Source organism: Apodemus sylvaticus, chromosome 3, assembly GCF_947179515.1.
Source record: "Apodemus sylvaticus chromosome 3, mApoSyl1.1, whole genome shotgun sequence".
In the NCBI taxonomy this organism is placed as follows: Eukaryota; Metazoa; Chordata; class Mammalia; order Rodentia; family Muridae; genus Apodemus; species Apodemus sylvaticus.
Window position 1 is genome coordinate 161,988,311 of NC_067474.1, and position 17,547 is coordinate 162,005,857.

Consider the following 17,547-nt stretch of genomic DNA (forward strand, 5'->3'; position numbering starts at 1 on the left):
TTTCAGATACACCAGAAGAGGGCATCAGATCTCATTATGGATGGTTGTGAGCCACCCTGTGGTTGCTGGGATTTGAACTCAGGACCTTCAGCAGAGCAGTCAGTGCTCTTAACCACTGAGCAATCTCTATAGCCCCCATTTTGTAAATTTTTGACAGCATTATATTTTTCTGTGCATGTCAAATTTCTGTTTTACAGAAACTCCTGTTCTCAGTAATTTTTTTATCACATGAATAAGGGATTATCTTCATTTTTTTCATGCATACTAATGTTAGAATGTTTACAGAGAAACATTCTGATAGAGTATTTGCCTTACCTCATTAATTTGCTGTTGCAGATATTACAAAGCTCCTAAAAATTATTTTAATCTGTGCTGTCTAAATCTCCTAGTACTTGCAATTATAGGTGAGTGGCCTTTGCACATGAAGTGCTCCAGAGTGCTTGCACAGTTACCATCTCCTCATTCTCAGTCCCATCCCTTGTTATCTTGTTATTCATGTTTTCATCATACCTGTGTGTGTCATGTATGTTCTGAGGCAGGTTTTGGGTGGGTATCCATGCTGTCATATGTTCATAATTCCATATTCCATAGTAAATGGCAGTATGGGTTCCCATAACTCCACTTCCTCCTCCTTTTAGAGCCTTGCTTTTTCCTCCGCTGCTGGGTTTTTACTCAGAACTCTCTAAATCGGCTGTTTCCCTTCACAGACTACGTTTGTCTGACTTAGGCTGAAAGCACCAACAATTGAAGTGCATTTCCAGTATTTCTCCATATAGCAATATGTCAGTTACCAACTTGTCACTACTACACTGGTAGTTACACATTGTCACATAGGTTGGTATTACAGCACAAGGATCAGCATCTAGGGAGAGCCATTACGGACTCCTAACACCCATCTGCCTACAGCACTGTTTATAGCAGTTTGTAGGCTAAACCAGCACATCCAAGATTATTTTAGACACTGAATGGTCTTCTGATTTCTCTGACTATTGTTTAGGAATGTATAATGTTTAGGAATGTATCATATTGTCTCATTATTTTTCTATGGCTTAGTAAGAGTATTATCAGATATCTTATGTATTCTAGTGTGAAATACATGAAATACAATTCAATTCTAAGCATCCATCATGGTAGCCACTAGCCCAGTGTGCTTGAGTCTAGACTCAGGAAGATAATTTCTCACAAATAACTCTGAGTAATAATGTCTCATGGCAGGTATGCATGTGCTCTCATTTTTTGCCTTGTGCCTGCTGATGTTAGAAATAGGCCTCAGATTATACTCATATTCCTTTCCACACTAAATATGTCATTACGTGCTCTCATGTATGTAGAAATGTTGACAAGATTCCTGGTACTATTTTGCTTTAATGTATTTTTATGTGTTTTAGCATTGTTCATACTGTAGTTGTATTAATTTCACCTTTGTGTTTTTCAAACCCTGTTGTGAAATTTCAAGGAGAGGTCCAATATTTGAACCCGGGAGAAGAACAACAAAAAGAATGAGTGCTTCTCTGGTAAACACTTCACAGGTCAGTGTGCTGTCCACATTTTTTTAAGAAATCTCTCTATCATTCAAACTATTCAAAAATTTTAGCATCTACATGTGGTCATGTTAACTAAAGGTCTTATTTTTCTATTATCTTCATTTTCTTTTGGGATAATGGAAATTTAATGTTTAGGAATTTCACATATATTACTCCATTATATTTTCATTAGATTTTGTACTGTGAGGAAATACAATTTCCATGGACTGAAAACCTGCAGGTCTGAAAGAGAATCTATTGTAAATGATTCTTTTTTTTTTTTTTTTTTTTTTTTTTGGTTATTTGGTTTTTTGAAGGCAGGGTTTCTCTGTATAGCCCTGGCTGTCCTGGAACTCACTCTGTAGACCAGGCTGGCCTTGAACTCAGAAATACTCCTGCCTCTGCCTCCCAGAGTGCTGGGATTACAGGCGTATGCCACCACCACCTGGAGTAAATGATTCTTAACGCTATTGATGGCTAATTTCTACATTAGATGAAGTTGTCTATTATATTAATGTGGAAGGAAAGTCTCATGTGTCACATAAATAGCATTTCAGTTATGGTCTGGGTTCCAGACAAAAACTTGTGATGTGGGTATGGAAATATGTGGAGACTGATGACACTGAGGAATATATGGAAGAGAACAATTTGTAGAAGTATAAAATTATAAGAGCGCACTGTCTGGAATCCTCATCGTAAAAGCATTAACATCCTGGATGCACAGAAGATGACAGGAATATGTGTCTTTCTTTTGCTATAACACTGATGTGTTTGTAAGTAGATGCAGATTGCATTACTTTTTTTTAAATTTTATAACATTTTTTCATTTATATATTTATTTATTCTGCTCCAGATTTTATTCTCCCTCACCTCCCCATCCCCCATGACTATTCTACATCCCATACCTCCTTCCCACCCCCAGCTCCCATTCAATCAGACTGCTAAACTCCCTAGAGCCTTTAGTCTCTTGAGGGTTAGGTGCACCTTGGCTGCCTGAACTCAGATCCAGTAGTCCTCTGTTTTATATGAGTTAGGAGCCTCATATCAGCTGGTGCATGCTGCTAGTTTGGTGGCAGAGTGTTTGAGATCTCAGGGTCCAGGTTAATTGAGACTGCCTGTCCTCCTACAGGATTGCCCTGGTCCTCAGCTTCATCCAGCCCTTCCATAATTCAACTACATAGGCCAGCAGCTTCTGTCCATTGGCTGGGTGCAAATATCTGCATTTGACACTTTCAGCTGCTTCTAGGGTCTTCTGGAATGCAGTCATGATAGGTCCCTTTTTGTGAGTGCTCCATTGCCTCAGTAATAGTGTCAGGCCTTGGGACCTCTCCTAGAGCTGGAACCCACTTTTGGCCTGTGGCTGGACCTTGTTTTCCTCAGGTTCCTCTCCATTCCAATCCATGCATTTCTTTCAGACAGGAAAAACTATAGGTAAGAGTTTTGACTGTGGGATGGCAATCCCCTCCCTCACTTGATGGTCTGTCTTTCAGGTGGAGGTGGGATCTATATGTTCCCTCTCCCAACTGTTGGACATTTCATTTGACGTCCTAAGATTCTCTCACCTCCTGAGTCTCTGGTGCATTCTGGACGGTCTCCCTAACTTCCTGCTTCTTGAGGTTGCTTTTTTCCTTTTTTTTCTACTGGCCTCACGGCTTCAGTCTTTTTCCTCACCCTATACCAGATCCTCCTCTTGCACATTCACTCCCCCTCCCCGCCCCTTTCCATCCGAGGTCCCTCCCTCCCCACTTATGAAGGCTTTCTTGTCTCTCCCAAGTGGGACTGAGGGGTCCTCACTTGGGTCCTTGAGGTTGTTGACCTTTTTGAGTTCTGTGGACTGTGTGTGTGTACACGTGTGCGTGCACTTGTGCGTGTGCATTTGGAATTTTATGTGACACAATGATCATGGGTGTGTTTACACCTGAGATTTATTTGTGTCAAGAGAGATACTGCCCTGTGTGGTGCTCTATGGCAAGTTCTCAATGGGTTATTTCCCTGTTCTCTTTTGGTTTATTTCTGGGTCTTCAATTATATTCCATTGTCCTGCCTGCCTGCCTGTCTCTGTACCAACACCATGTGATTTTTATCACTATTGCTTTGTAGTAGAGCTTGAGGTCAGAGATGGTAATTGCAACTGAAATTCTCATATTATTGAGAATAGTTTTTGCTATACTGTTTTTGTTGTTGTTGTTGTTGTTGTTTTTCCAGATCAAATTGGGAATTGCTCTATATCTGTGAAAAATTGTGTTGGAATTTTAATGAGTATTGTGTTGAGTTTGTAGGTTGATTTTGGTAACATTGCCATGTTTCCTTACCAGCTCAATGAATTCTTTGGTGGAATTTTGGAAATTTGGGGGTCACATATGTATACTATCATATCATCTGCAAATAGTGATGTCTTGACTTCTTCCATTCCAATCTGCATCACTTTGGCATCCTTTTGTAGTCTAATTCCTCTAGCTAGAACTTCAAGTACTATGTTGAATAGATAGACAGACCCTGTGCAGCCTTGTCTAGTTGCTGATTTTGGTTGAGTGCTTCAAGTTTTTCTCCATTTAGTTTGATGTTGACTATTGGTTTGCTGTATATTTCTTTTTCTATGTTTTATTATGAATTACTTAGCATTGAATTACTTATCTTTTATAGCAAGTAGGGGGGGTTGTATCTTGTTAAAGCCATTTTAAGCATCTAATGAGATGATCATTTTCAATCCATTCCTATCTGCATTACTTTGGCATCCTTTTGTAGTCTAATTCCTCTGGCTAGAACTTGAAGTACTATGATGAATACACAGGCTCTTAATATGTTTTATTACGAGCATTGAATTACTTATCTTTTATAACAAGTAGGGGTGTTGTATTTTGTTAAAGCCATTTTAAGCATCTAATGAGATGATCATTTAATTTTTTTCTTGGAGTTTTTGATACACTGTATCATGTTGATGGATTTCTGTATATCGAACCATCCATGCATCCCTGGATAAAGCTTGCTTATTCTTGGTGAAAGATAATTTTAATTTGTTCTGGAGTCAGTTTGCTAGAATTTTAGTGAGTATTTTTGCAGTGATATTCATAAGGAAAATTAGTCTGAAGTTCTCTTTCCTTGTTGGGTCTTTGATTAATTTAGGTATCAGTGTAACTGTGGATTCTTAGAATGAATTAAATAGTGTTCCTTCTGATTCTATTTTGTGGAAGAATTTAAAAAGTATTGGTATTAGGTCTTCTTTAAAGGTCTGATAGAATTCTGCACTAAACCCATCTGGGCGTGGGCTTTATTTTAGTTGGGAGACTTTTAATGATTACTTTTATTTCTTTTGGGGTTATGGGACTGTTTAGATTGTTTATCTGATCCTGATTTAACATTGGTACCTGTTATCTGTCTAAAAAATCATTATTTCATCTAAATTTCCAGTTTGTTAAATATAGACTTTTGTTATAGGATCTCATTTTTTTTTTAATTTCCTTGGTTTCTATTGTTATGTATCCCTTTTCTGATTTTGTTAATTTGGTTACTGTCTCTATGCCCTCTGGTTAGTCTGGCTAAGGGTTTATCTTTCTTGTTGATTTTCTCAAAGGACGAGCTACTGGTTTGATTGATTACTTGTATAGTTTTCTTTGTTTCTACTTAGTTAATTTTGTCTCTGCATTTGTTTCCTGCCTTCTATTCCTCATGGGTGTGTTTGCTTCTTTTGTCCTAGAGCCTTCACATATGCTGTTAAGCTGCTGGTGTCTGATCTCTCCAATTTCTTTAGGGAGGCACTCAGAGCTATGAGTTTCCTTTTAGCAATGTTTTCATTGTATCCAATATGTTTGGATATGTTGTTCCTTCATTTTTTTAAATTCTAAAAAGTATTTAATTTCTTTCTGTATTTCTTCCCTGACCAAGTTATTATTGAGTAGAGAGTTTTTAAGCTTCCATGTGTAGGTGAGCTTTCTGTTGTTCTGTTGTTATTCTTAGTCCATGATGATGTGATAGGATGCATGGGATTATTTCATATTTTCCGTATCAGTTACCACTAGTTTTGTGTTTATAATATGTTCAATTTTGGAGAATGTACCATGAGGTGCTGAGAAGAATGTGTGTGTGTGTGTGTGTGTGTGTGTGTGTGTGTGTGTGTAAGTATGAAATGTTCTATAAATATCTGTTAATTCTATTTGGTTCACACATTATGTTAGTTTCACTGTGTCTCTGTTCAGTTTGTTTCCATGGTCTGTTCATTGGTGAGAGTGTTGTACTGAAGTCTCCTACTCGTATTGTATCAGGTTCAATGTGTGCTTTGAGATTTAGTAGAGTTTCTTTTACAGATGTGGTTGCCCTTCCATTTGGGATATAGATGTTCAGAATTTGGAGTTCATCTTGGTAGGTTTTTCCATTGATGAGTATGAAGTGTTGTCATTCCTCCTCTTTTTCAATAACTTTTGATTGAATGTCAATTTTATTCAATATTGGAATGGCTACTCCAGATTGTTTCTTGGGACCATTTGCTTGGTTATTCTTTTTTTCCAATTTTATCTCTTCTATTCTTTTTTTTTGTCAATTTGTATACACATATATTTCACATATTGTTAATAGGTCTTCTATGAAACACAAGATCAAAAACTCCTATAGAACAATGAGATAACCTTGTTTTGCCTACATATCAAAAGCTCTTATAAAGCCAGTCATAGATCCACCCACTCTAGTGGAGGGGGGGGATCAGTAGAAGCACAAGTTGAATGTCATCCTCAGCTATGCAGGGAACTTAAGAGTCATCATGGTTTATATGAGGCCTTCCTCCTGGCCTGCAGACAGGACTATGTGGTCCCTACATAGGGCTGGGGTGGGGCTACAGGGCAGGCTCCCTTTTTTGTTTGTTTGTTTTTTTGGATTTGTTTTTGTCTAAGACAGGGTTTCTCTGTGTAGTCCTGGCTGTCCTGGAGCTCACTCTGTAGACCAGGATGGCCTTGAACTCAGAAGTCCGCCTGCCTCTGCCTCCTAGAGTGCTGGGATTACAGGCGTGCGCCACCACCGCCTGGCATAGGCTCTTATTCCTTAGAAGGAAGCCTGGTTCATCTACTCTTTTTCCTTTTCTCTTGAAATAATGTGGTCCATACGGAAAAACTGAAGGGATTTTGTTAATGCTTTAATTTTGCTTTACAATATTTCTTAAGTATATAATTGTTCATCTGCATGCATTTGCATACACTGAATGATACATTATGTCCATAGATCCCTGGATTCTGTACCAAACTCTTGAGACTGAAGTCACAGCAAGAGTTTTTAACTCTTAGTCAATTTTTCCTACCCCTGGTTTATATTTCTTATGCCCATTAGTAATAGACATGTGTGTCATTGTTTTTTTAAAAACAAACTAAAATTTCTTTTTTTGAGACAGGGTTTCTCTGTGTAGCCCTGCCTGTCCTAGAACTCACTCTGTAGACCAGGCTGGCCTCGAACTCAGAAATCCACCTGTCTCTGCCTCCCAAGTGCTGGAATTAAAGGCGTGCACCACCACTGCCCAGCACGAAGGAAGAATTAAAGGTAATAGTTATCTATGGAAGCTACTATTCTGGTACACAAATAAGGTCATATACCAAAGAAAGAAAATAATGATAAAATTGCACAATTGAAAATTTCCATTAAGTCAATCCTATGGTGAATAATGTATTCCATGTGAAGTGTTAGAATAATTCTCCCTCAATTTCAAAGATTTGATTAAGAAATTATTCTACTTCATTGAAATGAATTGTGACATATACAATTTATTTACCCATAGAAACCTAAGTATTCTTTTATGAAAGACCATATGGAATTTATGAAATACTAATTATTTGTATTGCTTGTGCCAGCTTTCTTATAACTTTAAATAATTTGATGCTCTCTAATAGTGGTTTTTCTATTTCCTAGTTGTGAATATACTTTCATATAATAATTTCCCTAACTACTAGATTCTATGTGTCATTTGAAATGTTAATGTATGTCCTGACATTGCAGTCCTTTTCTGTCTAAAAATAAAAAAAAAAATGGTAACATTTAGTATGTTATAATACAGTCATGTGAGATACAGCTTCGTCCACGATTGAACTAGTTACCATATTTGAGCAAGGTGGACTTTGTAGAACTGAAAGCATATTTTTTTTTTTATCATGACTTGACCATCTGTGATGACACTAGGGTTGTCTTTGATATTAATGCTTATTTCATAAAAGTACATTTCTACATCTAGATATCAAATGTACCTAGTATATTCTATAAAGTTTTGCATCTTTTGAGGTGATTATATCATGCATTCACAGAGAGATATAAACAGAAGGAAGTCTATGACTATTTTAGAAAGTATATTTTATTAGAGTAAGCAACTTTTTTGTACAATGTTGATTACATTTGCCTGAAATTATGCATATGTGCTGTATAGTCCTCCTGTCCCTGGTGTTCCAGCAGAGATCACTGGCTTTTAAAGAACTGGGTTTAAAAATCCAATATGTAGTGCCATGAGATTGCTGGGATATAAATTTCATAATAGAGGACTTAAAACAATATTATACAATCCTATCTGCACACAAAACTTTCTAACTTAGTTCTTGTGGCAAATATTTCATTTGCTTCTAAGGTCTCAAAACCACAAAAAATTAATGAAATGGAAAGCCTTCATAAATGAGAGCATTATAGTAAGTCACTCTATAGATTGCCTATATAGGAGCAGCAATTCATAATGTTAGTCACATTTCTATGAAACTTTGAGAAAACATTTGTCCTTTAATATTTTACTTTCCTCATTTGTATCAGAAAGTATCTTCTATTCTTTAGGGCCTTTTTTAAAAAAATATTTTTATTTTCTATATTCTTTGTTTACATTCCAAATGATTTCCCCTTTCCCAGATCACCCCTCCCCATATGTCCCATAAACCTTCTCCTTTATATCCATTCTCCAATGACCTCCCTCCTTTTTTCCCTCTGTCTTTATATTCCCCTACAATGCTAGATCAATCCTTTCCAGGATCAGGACCTTATCCATATTACTTCATGATAGTCATTTGTTATGAGATTTGTGCCTTGGGTATTCAGGGCTTCTCGGCTAATTAATATCCACTTATCAGGGATTGCATTCCATGTGTATTCTTTTGTGACTGGGTTACCTCACTTAGGATGATATTTTCCAGATCAAACCATTTGCCTAAAAATTTTGTGAATTCATTGTTTCTCATTGCTTAGTAGTATTCCATTGTGTAAATATACCACATTTTCTGTATCCATTCCTCCTTTGCGGGGCATCTGGGTTCTTTCTAGCTTCTGGCTATTATAAATAAGGCTGCCATGAACATAATGGAGCATGTGTCTTTACTGCATGCAGGGGAATCCTTTGGGTATATGGCCAGGAGAAGTATAGCAGGGTCCTCTGGAAGTGTCATGTCCAGTTTTCTGAGGAACCGCCAGACTGATTTCCAAAGTGGTTGTACCATTTTACAGCCCCACCAGCAGTGGAGGAGTGTTCCTCTTTCTCCACATCCTCGCCAACACCTGCTGTCTCCTGAGTTTTTGACCTTAGCCATTCTGACTGGTGTAAGGTGAAATCTCAGGGTTGTTTTGATTTGCATTTCCCTAATGACTAATGATGTTGAGCACTTCTTAAGGTGTCTCTCGGCCATCCGAATTTCTTCAGGTGAAAATTCTTTGTTTAGATCTGTACCCCATTTTTTAATAGGGTTATTTGGTTCCCTGGGGTCTAACTTCTTGAGTTCTTTGTATATATTGGATATTAGCCCTCTATCAGATGTTGAAAAGATAGCCTTTTCAACAAATGGTGCTGGTTCAATTGGAGGTCAGCATGCAGAAGAATGCGAATTGATCCATTCTTATCTCCATGTACTAAACTTCACTCCAAGTGGATCAAGGACCTCCATGTAAAACCAGACACGGTGAAACTAATAGAAAAGAAACTTGGGAAGACCCTAGAGGACATGAGCACAGGGGAAAAGTTCCTGAACAGATCACCAATAGCTTATGCTCTAAGATGAAGAATTGACAAATGGGACCTCATAAAATTACAAAGTTTCTGTAAGGCAAAGGACACGGTTAAAAGGACAAAACGGCAACCATCAAATTGGGAAAGGATATTCACCAGGGCCTTTTATTAATATAGGAAAGCAATTATGTCCAGAGCAAATAACTAGTTTTCCATTACAGGGCCTGTTAACCTTCAAGGATGTGGCTCTGGACTTCTCACTGGAGGAATGGGAATGTCTCAGTTTTGCTCAAAGGGCATTGTACATGGATGTGATGATGGAGAATTACAACAATCTTTTGTTTGTCGGTAAGACTACACTTCTTGTTGATTTTCTGAATCTTTATTTGAATTTTCTTCCTATATTTTTTGAGATCTTTCCATCCCTCTTATCTATCTTTAAATGGAAACTTCTGAATTGAAAAATATCAAATGTTTTTAACAAGGAATTATACTTCTACACACATAATAACTGGGGATCTTGCTTTTAATATTACATTAAATCATTACTTACTGTGTTTTTAGACTTAACATTGATTTTATTATCAAAGCATTTGGGTATAATTAAGCACATTTCTATAACTCACAGTATGTAGACTTCACCTGGGATAGAAGGAGAAAAGTTTAAGAAGTAAGTAACTATTTTCAACAAATAGAGACAACAATGCATAATGATAGTGGAGTGTACAGATATGAAGAAAGACAAAGGCAGACCAAAAAAATAGCAACCTAAGAACTACATCAAGTTCCATTCAAAGAAGCACAAATATTTCTAGGTTTGGCTTCATGACATTTCAAAGAGAATGGATTAAAACGTGAAAGCCTACTAAATAGTCTAAAGTGTAAAATAGGACAAAATTTTCATGTTTTCATTCACAAAAGCCATCTGTGAAGGTCACACACTTGTAAAAAGCGTAGCATTGGTTGTTCACAGCTGACAGTAGCGAAGAAGAATTTCTTTTTAACTGTCATTAATGTTCTTACTCATGGAGTAAGCTATGGAAATACTTCATACAACAAAAGAATGTCCATTCATATCTACATAAGAATGACACACACATCTGATCTTTGTAATCTTTAACAAATTGATGCATGTATGAAATACATTCTGTCACAATTACCACATATATTCTTTTATTACCTTCCGAATTCATTCAATTAATAGCCACTTGGGGGTTTTGTTTTGCTTTGATTTATTTCTTGTTTGAGGATCGTTGAATGAGAGTGTACAGGTAATCATTGGAGCAGAGTTGACTCTCCAGTGGTTATACTACTAAAGCAGTGATTTTCTTTTTTTTTTTTCCTATGGAATATCGTCTGTATTTTCATTGGAATGGTAAAATGTAAATTGTTTTCTTGCCGATTTCCCCCCTCCCCAAAGACCCCCCTCCTCCCACCCAGTGCCTCCTCATATATGCCCCTCCACCTGACACTCTCCCCCCTCCCCCCTCCCAGTTTCCCTTTGTTGGGCCCTCTATTGAGCCTTTACCTGACCAAGGACCACTCCTCCCACTGATACCCAACAAGGCCTTCCTCTGCCATATTTTTGGCTGGAACCATGTGTACCCCTTGGTTGATGGTTCTGTCCCTGGGTGTCTTGGTGCATCTGGGTTGCCGAAGTCATTGTTCTTCCCATGGTGCTATAAACCCCTTCAGCTCCTCTGGACCACCCTCTAGATCCTCCACTGGGGACCCCACGCCCAGTCCTATAGTTGGTTCCTAGTTTCTGCCTCTGTATTTGTAGGGCTCTGTCAGGGCCCCTCCAGAGACAACCATGGCATGCTCCTTTTGGCTTCTTTTAGTACTGCCCGGGTTTGGTGACTGTTTATAGGATGAATCCCCAGGTAGGGCAGTCTCTGGGTGGTCTTTACTTCAGTCTCTGATCCACACATTGTCTCCCTTATTGCTCCTGTGAGTATTATGTTCCCTTTCTCAGAGGAACCAAAGCATCCTCACTTAAGTCCTCCTTCTTCTTGAGCTTCCTGTGGTGGGTGAATTGTAACTTGTTTATTTTGAGCTTTTGGACTAGCATCTGCTTATTAGTGAGTACATAACCATTTGTGTTCTTTTGTGACTGGGTTAACTTGCTCAGGATGACACTTTCTAGTTCCATCCATTTGCCTAAGAATTTCATGAATTCATTGTTTTTAATAGCTGAATAGTACTCCATTGTGTATATGTACCACAGTTTCTGTATCCATTCCTCTGTTGAGGGACATCTGGATTCTTTCCACCTATTATAAATAAGGCAGCTATGAACATAGTGGAGCATGTGTCCTTATTACATGTAGGAGCACTTTCTGGGTACATGCCCAGGAGTGGTATAGCTAGGTCTGCAGGTAGTACTATGTATAATTTTCTGAGGAATTGCCAAACTGATTTCCAGAGTGGTTTTACCAGTTTGCAATCCCATCTGCTGTCCCATGAGTTTTTCTTTTTTTTTTTTTCCTTTTTTTTTTCTTTTCTTTTTTTTTTTTTTTTTGGATTTGGTTTTTTTTTTTGAGACAGGGTTTTTCTGTACAGCCCTGGCTGTCATGGTACTCACTCTGTAGACCAGGCTGGCCTCAAACTCAGAAATCCACCTGCCTCGGCCTCCCAGAGTGCTGGGATTACAGGTGTGCACCACCACCACCTGGCTTTGAGTTTTTCATTTTAGCTATTCTGATCAGTGTAAGGTGGAATCTCAGTGTTGTTTTGATTTGCATTTCCTTGATAACTAAGGATGCTAAACATTTCTTCAGGTGCTTTAGAGCCATTAGCATTTCCTCAGTTGAGAATTCCCTGTTTAGCACTGTATCCCATTTTTTTCATAGGGTTATTTGATTCTCTGGATACTAACTTCTTGAGTTCTTTGTATACATTGGATATTAGCCCTCTATTAGATGTAGGGTTAGTAAAGATCTTTTCCCAATTTGTTGGTTGCTGTTTTGTCCTATTGACCATGTCCTTTGACTTACAGAAGCTTTGCAATTTTTTGAAGTCCCATTTTTCTATTCTTGTTCTTAGAGCATAAGCCATTGGTGTTCTGTTCAGGAACTTTTCCCCTGTGCCCATGTGTTCAAGGTTTGTCCACACTTTCTCCTCTATAAGCTTCAGTGTGTCTGGTTTTATGTGTAGATCCTTGATCCACTTGGACTTCAGCTTTGTATAAGGAGATAAGAATGTGTCAACTTGCATTTTTCTGCATGCAGACCTCCAGGTGATCCAGCACCATTTGTTAAAAATGCTATCTTTTCTTCCACTGAATGTGTTTAGCTCCTTTGTCAAATATCAAATGACCGTACTTGTGTCTGTTCTTTTCTGGGTCTTCAATTCTATTCCACTGATCTTCCTGCTTGTCTGCATACCAATACCAGAGAATTTTTATCACTTTTGCTTTTTAGTAGAGCTTGAGGTCAGGGATAGTGAATCCCCCAGAAGATCTTTTGTTGTGGAGAATAGTTTTTACTATCCTGAGTTTTTTGTTATTCCAGTTAAATTTGAGAATTGCTCTTTCTAGATCTATGATGAATTGATTTTTTTTTCATTGATTGTATCTTTTTTTATGTTGAGGTCCTTTATCCACTTGGACTTGAGCTTTGTGCACATTGATACATATATATATATATTTATTTTCATTTTTCGACATACAGACTTCCAGTTAGATAATCACCATTTATTGAAGATGTTTTCTTTTTTCCATTATGTATTTTTTGCTTCTTTCTCAAAGATAAGTGTCCGTAAGTAATTGGTTTATTTCTGGGTGGTCAACTCTATACCATTCATCAAGGTTTCTGTCTCCATATCAATGCCATGCTGTTTTTGTCACTACTGCTTTGTAGTATATCTTGAGTTCAGGAATGCTGATTGCTTATTATAAAGAATGTGGGGGGTTTTTTGGTTTTGTTTTGTTTTGTTTTTAATGATTCTGGGTTTTTTATTTTTCCAGATGAATTTGAGAATTGCTTTTACACAACTTTGAAGAATTTTATTTTAAATTTTAATGGGGATTGCTTTTGGTAGGATGGCCATATTTACTGTGTTAATGGTTCCAATCCATGTCCATGGGATATTTCTCCATTTTCTGGGGGATTCTTCGATTTCTTTCTTGAAAGACTTAATATTCCTGTCATACAGATCATTCACTTGTTTGGTTAGAGGCACACCAAGGAATTTTTTATCATTTGTGACTACATTGAAGGGTCTTGTTTCTCTGTTTTCTTTCTCAGCCTGTTTTCATTCTTATAAAGGAAGGCTATTGATTTATTTGACTTAATTTTATGATCTAATGATTTTTTGGATTTCCTCAGTTTCTGTTGTAATATCTCCCTTTTCATTTCTAATTTTGTTAATTTGGATACTTTTTCTGTGTCCTTTGGTCAGTCTGGCTAAGGGTTTATCTATCTTGTTGATTTTCTCAAAGAACCAGCTCCTGGACTCGATTCTTTTTATGGTTCTCTTTGTTTCCACTTTGACTTAATTTTATATCCAGCAACCTTGCTGAAGTTGTTTCTCAGCTATAGAAGATCTCTGGTTGAATTTATGGGATTGCTCATGTATACTATCATATCATCTGCAAATAATGATACCTTGACTTCTTTGTTGCCAATTTGTATCACTTTGATCTCCTTTTGTTGTCTGGATATCTCTAGCTAGAACTTCAAGTACTATATTGAATAGATAGGATGAGAGTGACCAACCTTGTCTAGTCCCTGGGTCTTAGTGGATTATTTGAAATATCACTCCATTTACTTTATTTTTGGCTGTTGGCTTCCTGTGTATTTCTTATTATGTTTAGGTATGATCCTTGAATTTCTGATCTCTCCAATACTTTTGACATTGAAGGGGTGTTGTATTCTGTAAAACATTTTTCAGTCATCTAATGAGATAACCATGTGTTTTTGGTTTTTTTTTTTTTTTTTAGTTAGTTTATACAGTAGATTATGTTAATGGATTTTCTTATTGCTTACGGTCTTGTGCTTGCCTCTTATCATTTTGCTTTACCTGGTGATTGCTGATCTGGGTGTCTTTGTCTGGTGTCTGCCTCTTGTTTCCCTGGGTTGCTTCCAGTGGTCCTTGCTATAGCAGGCACCCAGTGAGGCCTTCAGACCATGGCATCTGTAGAGGGGCAGGCAAGGTGTTGATTTGTTGCAGCAGATTTCCCGGGATGTTTTCACACTATTGGGTTTTAGGAAGAGCAGCAAAAGTGTTGCCCTGCATGTTGTTGTTTTCCTGGGAGGTCTTCAGACCATGGGGTCTGTTGTCCTATGTGAAGCAGAACAGTTGCCCTTCGCTGTGTGCAGTGGATGTCCTCCTACAGGCCTTTAGACTGTGGTGCATTCAGTGCAGCAGTCAAGCTGGAGCAGGCAGAAGGTACTGACTGAAGAGGAGTGGAATTTGGGGAGCGAAGGCTTTGGGAGATGATGGGGCCTGAGAACAATGGGATCCTTGGGAATCCCAGTGTTTGTGACTGTGCTTGTTGCCCTACATACTGCGGACCTTCTGGAGGTCCCAAGACTACAGAGATGATTGATCCTGGAGAAGCTGACAATCTCTTTATTTATGATTTTTTAAATAATGCTCAAGTTTTTAAGTGGATGCAGAACTGTTGGTGTGAAAAATTTTGATTTTCCTTATTTATTTACATTTGGACATATGGTCTCTGTTTAGTGCTGATACTGAATGATCTTTATCCAACATCTTGAATGCTGAGACAAGTGTTTGTAGAGGATTCATTCTATATCATGAATATTTAGCTGACCAAAGCTGCACAATTTCACTGTGAATCAAGTCATAGTCAAAAATCAGAATTACTTTGTTTGAGATATAATTTGTGACAATTCAAAACCTGATCAATCACTTTTTTTGGCCTGGCTTCTGCAAGGTACAATTTTAAAAATAAGATTTAGAATGGTATTATCATTTCCCATCAGTTGATGTAGATCAGAATTGAGGATCTTCTGAGAATCCATGTAATCATTATGAAAAAAGCAAAAAGTCTCTAGAGAATGTGAATTCTGTAGAAGGTCTAGTTAGCCTGAAATGTCAGCAAACACCCATTATTGAATCTCTTTCTCCCCAGGACAGTAATCCCTGTCATCTCTATTTGCACTTTTTTCAGAAAATCATCTCATATGTGGCAAACATGGGAAGGTCTTAGATCAAGACAGAGAGTGCATTGTCCAAGAGCATGTGAAGATACAAGAGAAGTCTTCTAAATGTAATGGGCTTAGCAACATGATTAATGAATCCACCCAAAGTACACCTTATAAAACTAATGACAGTGATGTTGCTCTCCAATCCTCCAACCTTAAAAGACATAAAACTGGGAAAACCAGAGAAGTTTGCAAATATAATGACTGTGTAAAGTGTTTAAATGAGTGCACTCTCATTAGTGTAAATCAAGGAATACACATGGGGAAGCAAGAAAAAAGCAATATAGAATTTGTTATTGATTATGTCCCTAAACATAAACTGATGCAGAATCAAACCAATAATGGCAAGAAGCTTTACAAATGTAGTGAATGTGACAAATGCTTTAGCCACATAAAAACTCTGAGATGTCATCAGAGAATCCATACAGGAGAGAAACTGTACAAATGTATTGAATGCGACAAATGCTTTACCCAGAAAGGCTGTTTTAATAATCATCAGAAAATTCATACAGGAGAGAAATCATACAAATGCAGTGAATGTGACAAATGCTTTAGGTACAAAGATGGTCTGAGAATTCACCAGAGAATTCATACAGGAGAGAAACCTTACAAATGTAGTGAATGTGATAAATGCTTCACTGATCAAGGCAGTCTGAGAAGTCATCAGAAAATTCATACAGGAGAGAAACCTTATAAATGTAGTGAATGTGACAAATGCTTTACCCTACAATCCCATCTTAGGATTCATCAGAGAACTCATACAGGAGAGAAACCTTACAAATGCAGTGAATGTGACAAATGCTTTACCCAACAATCCAATCGGAATAATCACGAGAGAATTCATACAGGAGAGAAACCTTACAAATGTAGTGAATGCGATAAATGTTATACTGAAAAGGGCAAGCTGAGAATTCATCAGAGAACTCATACAGGAGAGAAACCTTACACATGCACTGAATGTGACAAATGCTTTACTGAAAAAGCCACTCTGAGAGTCCATCAGAGAATTCATACGGGAGAGAAACCTTACACATGCACTGAATGTGACAAGTACTTTAGGTACAAAGTTAGTCTGAGAATTCACCAGAGAATTCATACAGGAGAGAAACCTTACACATGCACTGAATGTGGCAAATGCTTTACCCAACAATCAACTCTGAATAAACATGAGAGAATTCATACAGGAGAGAAACCTTACAAATGCAGTGAATGTGATAAATGCTTTACTAAAAAAGGCAGCCTGAGACATCATCAGAAAATTCATACAAGAGAGAAATCTTAAAACCTTAAAAATGTAGTTAATTTGAAAAATGCTTTACCCCAAAACACCATCTGAACAGTCATCAGAGAATTCATACATGAGACAGATATTAAAAATATTCTGTTGCAAATGCATTATCACAACCTCATTTGGAGAAATCATCAAAGGTTTCATACAGTGAAGAAAAATGTATTAGTGAAGTGAATCCTTTATGAAGAAATGTCATCTTAAAATTCATTACAGAATCCTTACAGGAGAGAAAATCTTTCAAATGCATTGCAGATATGAATCCTTTAGTTTTGGCCTATCTCTTAGAATTTAACAGAGACTATATACAGGCACAAATCTTAGCAAATGTATGCAGAAATATCTTTGACTTCATTTTTTGTTGTTGTTGTTGTTGTTGTTGTTGAGAAAGTATTTCTGCTGGGTAAATGTGGCATTTGTTTTATTCAGGGTTTATTTTTTGCAACACTTGGTGCTCCAAAAAGAGAATTAGTATGATTTTGTAAAACTTGTGAAACCCTTCTCGCAATGTTCAAATCTTTGATAATGGCAACTATGTATGCTGAGAGAAACTCTGAAAATGTGACTATGTAGTAAAGTTTTCTTTGAACTTTTACTTGTTCACTCTCAAATATTACAAGATGA

At 37.3% G+C, this 17,547-nt stretch overlaps 1 pseudogene; it reads left to right on the forward strand.

Annotated features, from left to right (window-relative positions):
- Positions 1–1,467: 1,467 nt before the first annotated feature.
- On the forward strand, positions 1,468–17,009 carry LOC127679742 (gastrula zinc finger protein XlCGF26.1-like; annotated as a pseudogene).
- Positions 17,010–17,547: the final 538 nt, after the last annotated feature.